Source organism: Zingiber officinale, chromosome 11A (genome assembly GCF_018446385.1).
Source record: "Zingiber officinale cultivar Zhangliang chromosome 11A, Zo_v1.1, whole genome shotgun sequence".
Taxonomy (NCBI): domain Eukaryota; kingdom Viridiplantae; phylum Streptophyta; class Magnoliopsida; order Zingiberales; family Zingiberaceae; genus Zingiber; species Zingiber officinale.
The window spans coordinates 31,163,420-31,171,005 of NC_056006.1; positions in this window are offsets into that span (position 1 = coordinate 31,163,420).

Sequence of the window (7,586 nt, forward strand, 5' to 3'; positions counted from 1 at the left end):
ATTTGTACATAATCCAAGTCGCACATTCCGTGGATCTGAGGTGAATGAAGAATAAGTGTGATCAAAATGTTTCCAAGCTTCACCATGAGATGGGTGTGCCATTTTCCATCTATGCAGTGATTTTTTGCATGCCAAGTTATGTGCTCACAAGTATATGTAGATGCATAAAGTCTCTTGAGTCTAGGTATTAACGGCAAGTACCGCAAGACATGAAAAGACACCTCTTTTCACACTCTAGGCTTCCTCGGTTTGTATCTGGGATGAAAGCAAATGGGGCATTCTTTATAGTCCTTATATTCTTCATAATATAGAATACAATTATTCACACATGCATCAATTTTCTTATAGCCAAGTCCAAGATTGGAAAGTTGCTTCTTTGTTTTATATAAATTTGGCGATAAATTATCACTTTCTGGTAACATACTTTTTATTATTGACATTAGTCTATCATAGCATGCCACTGGTAGATTATACTCAAACTTAAGATTTAATAACTGCGTCACTGCTGAGAGTTTAGTGTGATTTTTGCAACCATTCCATAATGGCTCATCTGCATCCTTTAACAAGTCAAAGAACTTCTGCACTTCAGAATTCGATGGTTGTTCATTACTTATTGTAATCCAATCAAAACTTTGATCCACGCCATCAATCACCATATTTCTATAACGAGATCCTTCTTCATTATTATGAACTCTTTCACAATCATTAGTTTTCTTTAATGGTTCACCATGTGCATACCATTGCTCGTAGCCACGAGTGAATCCATGTTTGACAAAGTGATAACGCACATCATTTTTATGTAAAATTTTTTTATTACGACACTTGCTGCATGGACTGTTAGTTAGAGCCCTACAGCCAATCATTTGATGATTGTATGGACTCATGTATATCATATTCTTAATAAAGGCATTGGTTTTTGGTTATTATGCTTATTTGTATTAGTGTCAGATAAAATAAGTATAGTAACGTACTTGAGTAGAACGTTCATACCTATATCAATCGATTAGTTGAATCGATAGTGAGATGATATAGGGAACACTACTCTAAATCATTCCTAGTCGAGTATTAACATTCAGGGACAATGTTAATGCAATAAGACTAGCATGTAGGTCAGCTCGATGACTTGATCTCACAAGTCATGGATATAGAGATATCAAGCTGACACATGGGTATGCATTAGAGAATGTATACTGAATGACCCGCCATGAGAAAGTATCATGGATCGTTATATGAGTGTCATATACTTTCTCATGTGGCTATTAGTATGACTATTAGTCCTTAGACCTGAGGTCACCATGGATCCCTACATAAGGAGTTATGTACTTTAGTTTCGTCAATCATCACCCGTAATCGGGTGGACTATAAAGGCGATTATTGGGTATGTAACGAATTATGCAGAGGATGTGAGTGATGTAGAAGGATCTATCCCTCCCATATGACGGAGTGACATCGCTATTCTTGATAGAGTGAGACCACTAAGCATGGTCATGCCCAAATGAGTCAACATTAGATGTTGAGCTCATTTGATCGAGTGAGTCTACTTGGAGTTCAAGATTTAGATTGATTGGAGGATGACACGGTCTATGCCTCACATTTATCAATCTAGATGTCTAGGATAGAAGGACAATGTCACATATTGTGAGGAGTCACAATTAGTAGTCACAAGGTGATGTCGGATCTCGACATTCTTGTAACTTGGGTAGTAATGATATGTTGCTAGATACCGCTCATTACTTATGCTCCTAAATGGGTTTAGGGGCATTGTCAACGTTACAAGAACCTATAGGGTCACACACTAAGGGCAAATAGATGGAGACTAGGTTCATTTGATGAACCTAAATGATTAGGTTCATATGATGAACCAAATTGGATTAAGAGTAATCCAAAGTAGGATAATTGAGTTGGACTCAAGTTGGTTCATGTGTTAAGTGAGTCTAATTTGGAGTTAGACTCATTTAATTAATTTAATTCAATGAATAGAGATTCATTAAATTAAAATTGGCTTGAACTAATGATTAGATTAGATCAACCAAGGGATAGAAGTGGTCAAGTTTGACTTGACTTAAGTAGGAAGATGAAGAGTCATGTTTTTGACTTGACTTTGACTTGACCAATGCCACATCATCAAGGCCTCTTCATTTGGTCAAGTTTGACTTGACCAAATGCCACCTCATGGGAGTTACCAAGAGTTGTGACTCTTGATATTCCATGGGGGTTACAAGGTTTAATGTGGCCTGCCACTTTGAGTGTAAAAATGAATGTTTTATTTTTCATTCAAGGCTAATTGATTTCATCTTCTTCCTCTTGCTCACAATTTTTCTCTCCCTCTTCTCCTTCTTGCCAAGACCTTGCTTGAGTGCTAGCACACTCTAAGGTTTCTTCTCCATCTCTTGCTTGTGTGGATACAAATAGAGAAGTGTCTACTTTGACACTTTTGAGATCCAGCGAACCAAGGACAAGCGGGATTGCGAAGGGCTTCGCTACAAAGGTATAAATGGTTTATCCTTATGTAGATCTACTGTAGATTAAAGTTTTCAAACTCGTACTCGTATTTTCGTTCGGTTTTACCTTGCACGAGATCCGTGGCTTGGGCGATTCGGGGTTTCCGCGACACGAAAAGCGGTTTTCGTGGCCCGAAGAACCCAACAGTGGTATCAGAGCCACGTGCAAGGCTTGTACGAGTTTGTTTTTATTTTTATGAAAAATAAAACCTTCTGTGATTTTCTGTAAAAATTAGTTTTTTATGATTTTATGGGTAATTTTTCCGTAGAAGCGAAGCACAAGTGTCTCGGCACTTGTAGGCTTCGGCTACCGGAAAGATCTTTCAAAACCGGCTTCGTTTTGCCCCAAATCCATTTGGGACAGCGGGCTTGGGTGCCATTAGATCGCAAAGGAGCAACTCACGATGGTTAGATCGTGGGTAGGGGTACTGCCCCTAACCCCGCAAGGGGATTTGCTCCGCGATCGCACCCGAAATCGCTAAAAACGAACCCGCCGGGAAGATTTTTCTGAAACGGCAATGTCTCGACCCAAATCGTTTTGGGACAGCGGGTTTAGGCGCTGTTGGATCACAAAAGAACTCTCGCGATGGTTAGATCGCGGGTAGGGGCGATGCCCCTAGGCCCCGCAAGGGGATCCGTTCCGCGATTGCGCCCGAAACCGCTAAACGGGACCGCCGGGAAATTTTATTCGTAAAATTGTAAAAATTAATTTTAAAATTATAGAAAATTATGAAAAATATATAATTTTGAATTATATATTAATTTGTGATAGTCATGGCCCAAAGCCCAATATGATTGGTTGTGTTGTAATTCTTAATACGGCCTGCGTGCCGTTATGTGTTTGCGAGTGTTGTATTATATTCGCGACCTGCGCGTCGTGCCTTCTCTTATTTTCTTGTTGTAAATTAGATTTAGACTCGAATGTAACTCGAGTTTCAAATTGTAATGTACAAATTGGAGCGGTGGAGGGTCCACACGAGACGGAGTTCCGAGGCGGGCACGAGCAACACAAGGTGGTCAAAGGGAGGAGCTTGGAGAAGCTGTTGACCCTAGGTTGACCATTCGATCTTCTCATTGGCTTGAGAAGATCGTAGTAGGGCCATGACTAAATCACAAATAGATTAATTAATTGCTTGCGTGTGTGATGCATATTTAATAAGTAGTTAATTAATTAGTGCCTAACGATTAGATTAGATCTAAGTCGTGCACATGATGCACCCTTGCGATTAGATTAGATCTAAGTCGTGCACAAGATGCATCCCTTCTCGATTAGATTAGATCTTAATCGACTCAACTCTAATGCCTAACCGTGCCGTGATACCTATCACTACCTCGATCACATGTATTGTTGAATCTGCCAAAGCAGAGCAATACATATTATCTTGGTAGGGTACGGAGGGACAATCTTGGTCCCGTCTATCAACGCATGGGTGAATACAAACTCAATTAGATTGAGTATTTATAGTTACTCGGTTGGGTCGAGTCAACTATAGGCATTCTTCCAATAGTTGGAAAGATAGGTCAATATCACATCTATATTAACTCTCGGGCGTATTAGCCAAAGCTAACTCGAGTTCTAATATAAATGCGGATATTGATTCTATAAACAAGAGTTGCATAGAGATGTAATTGGTAATCGTTACCTACCGATCATACTAAGCCTTGGGCGTATTAGCCAAAGCTAACTCAAGGGTTAGTATGATGTGGATCTTGTCCCACAAGAATTATAGAATTCAGTGGGAGCATCATTTAATTAAAAGGCCTAATTAAATGATTTTTAAAAGAATATGATATTTATTTCTGTAAATTTTTCTGTTGTAGATAACCATGACGTCGAACACGAATTCCTTCTCCCTGCGATCTGTCCTTGAGAAGGACAAGCTCAACGGAGCGAATTTCCTGGACTGGTACAGGAACTTGAGAATAGTTCTAAGCTGTACGTTCTGGAGCAGCCCATTCCGGAGGCTCCTCCTGCCAATGCCCCGCGAGCCGACAAAGATGCTTACAAGAAGCATCAAGACGACGCATTAGATGTGTCCTGTCTAATGCTCGCGACCATGAACTCAGAGCTTCAGAAGCAACATGAGTTGATGGGCGCTTTTGATATGGTTGAGCATCTTCGCCAACTATATCAGGGACAAGCGAGGCATGACAGATTTGAGATCTCGAAGGCACTGTTTCAGTGCAAGATGTCAGACGGGTCTCCTGTAGGTCCTTATGTACTCAAGATGATTGGGTACATAGAGAACCTACAAAGACTGGGGTTCCCACTTGGCCAAGAGCTGGCCACTGACTTGATCTTGCAGTCCTTGCCAGATAGCTATAGTCAATTCGTTCTCAACTATAACATGAACGAGATTGACAAGCCACTGCCCGAGCTACTTAGTATGTTACGAACTACTGAGATTAACCTTAAGAAGGTTAAGCCCATTCTGATTGTCCAGAAGCACAAGGGCAAGGGCAATCCCAAAGGTAAGGGAAAGTCCCAAACCAAGGGCAAAGGCAAGGCACTGAAGCCTAAAGGAGGGGTCGCCAAGGATGCTACCTGCTTCCACTGCGGTCAGACCGAGCATTGGAAGAGGAACTGCAAGGTATACTTGGAGGATCTTAAGAAGAAGCGAAGTGAGACTTCCACTTCAGGTATATATGTTATAGAAGTCAATCTATCTATTTCTACATCATGGGTATTAGATACTGGATGTGCTTCTCACATTTGTACTGATGCGCTGAGAAATAGCAGAGCATTGGCAAAGGGCGAGGTGGACCTACGAGTAGGCAATGGAGCACGGGTTGTTGCTGTTGCTGTAGGAACTTATCAGCTATCTCTGCCCTCTGGGCTTGTACTAGATTTAGATGATTGTTGTTATGTGCCTGCTCTTACTAAGAACATAGTTTCAGTTTCTTGTTTAGACAAGAAAGGATACTCTTTTATAATAAAAGACAAATGTTGTTCTGTATATTTAAAAGATATGTTCTATTGTAGTGCACCTCTAATAAACGGACTCTATATTCTAGACCTTGAGAGCCCTATCTATAACATTAGTACCAAGAGGTTCAAGTCAAATGACATGAACCAAACCTACCTCTGGCACTGTCGCTTAGGTCATATAAATGACAAGCGCTTATCCCAGCTCCATAAGGATGGTTTGCTGGACTCATTTGATTTAGAATCATATGAGATATGCGAGTCATGCCTACGAGGCAAGATGACCAAAACCCCCTTTAGTGGGCATAGCGAGAGAGCAACTGATTTGTTAGGACTCATACATAGTGATGTATGTGGCCCTTTCAATGTTGCGGCTAGAGGCGGTTATAGGTACTTCATCACATTTACTGATGATTTCAGTAGATACGGTTATGTGTACTTGATGACACATAAGTCTAAATCCTTTGAAAAGTTCAAAGAATTCAAGAATGAAGTACAGAATCAGCTTGGCAAGAGTATTAAGGTACTTCGATCAGATCGAGGTGGTGAATACTTAAGTCATGAGTTTCGTGACTACTTAGCTGAGTGTGGGATTTTATCTCAACTCACTCCTCCTGGAACACCACAGTGGAATGGTGTATCCGAAAGGAGGAATCGTACCTTATTAGATATGGTACGATCTATGATGAGTCACACAGATCTTCCGACATATCTATGGGGATATGCTCTAGACACGGCAGCTTTCATACTCAACTGAGTTCCATCAAAGGCCGTGATAAAGACACCATATAGGATATGGACTGGGAGAGATGCCCAGGTGTCTTTCATGAGAATTTGGGGTTGTGAGGCTTACGTACGACGTCAAGTCTCAGACAAATTAGGACCCAAATCCGACAAGTGCTATTTCATTGGATATCCCAAGGAAACTAAGGGATATTACTTCTACATTCCCAGTCAGCACAAGATAGTTGTGGCAAAGACTGGGGTCTTTCTAGAAAGGGACTTTGTTTCTAGAAAGACTAGTGGGAGCGCGTTCGATCTTGAAGAAGTTCAAGATGCGAACAATAGCACTGATGCCTCGATGGAAATTGAACTGGAACCACAAAGTGTTGTGGATGATGTTCCACAAGGAGTTCAGGAACAACAACCAGTTCAAGTAGACATACCTCTTCGCAGGTCTGATAGGGTACGTCGTCAGCCTGAGAGATATTCATTTCTCTTGTCTGACCATGATGACATTATGCTCATAGAGGATGAGCCTACCACCTATCAGGAAACTGTGATGAGACCAGATTCCGATAAATGGCTAGAGGCCATGAGATCCGAAATGGAGTCCATGTACACCAACCAAGTATGGACTTTGGTTGATCCACCTGAAGGGGTAAAACCCATTGGGTGTAAGTGGGTCTTTAAGAGAAAGACTGACATGGATGGACTTATTTATAAGGGTCGCTTGGTAGCTAAAGGTTTTAAGCAGATTCATGGTATTGACTATGATGAAACTTTTTCTCCAGTAGCGATGTTTAAGTCTATTCGGATCATGCTTGCTATTGCAGCCTACCATGACTATGAGATATGGCAGATGGATGTCAAAACTGCGTTTCTGAATGGAAACCTACTCGAGGATGTGTACATGACACAACCTGAGGGTTTTGTAGATCCACAGCATACTAGTAGAGTATGCAAGCTGCATAGGTCCATTTATGGACTAAAGCAAGCTTCTCGGAGCTGGAATCTTTGATTTGATGATGCGATCAAACAGTTTGGTTTCATCAAGAACAAAGATGAACCTTGTGTCTATAAGAAGGTTGTAGGGGATATAGTTGTCTTCCTCATATTGTATGTGGATGACATACTACTCATTGGGAAGGACATCCCTATGCTTCAGTCTGTCAAGACCTGCTAGGGAGTTGCTTCTCAATGAAGGACTTAGGTGAGGCATCCCGCATTCTAGGGATACAGATCTATAGAGATAGATCTAAGAGATTACTTGGCCTAAGTCAGAGTACATATATTGACAAGGTACTCCTTCGGTTTGCCATGCAGAACTCCAAGAAGGGATTTCTGCCGATGTCACATGGCGTGAGTCTTTCGAAGACTCAAAGTCCCTCTTCTAGAGAGGAGAGAGACCGCATGGATCAGATCCCTTATGCCTCAGC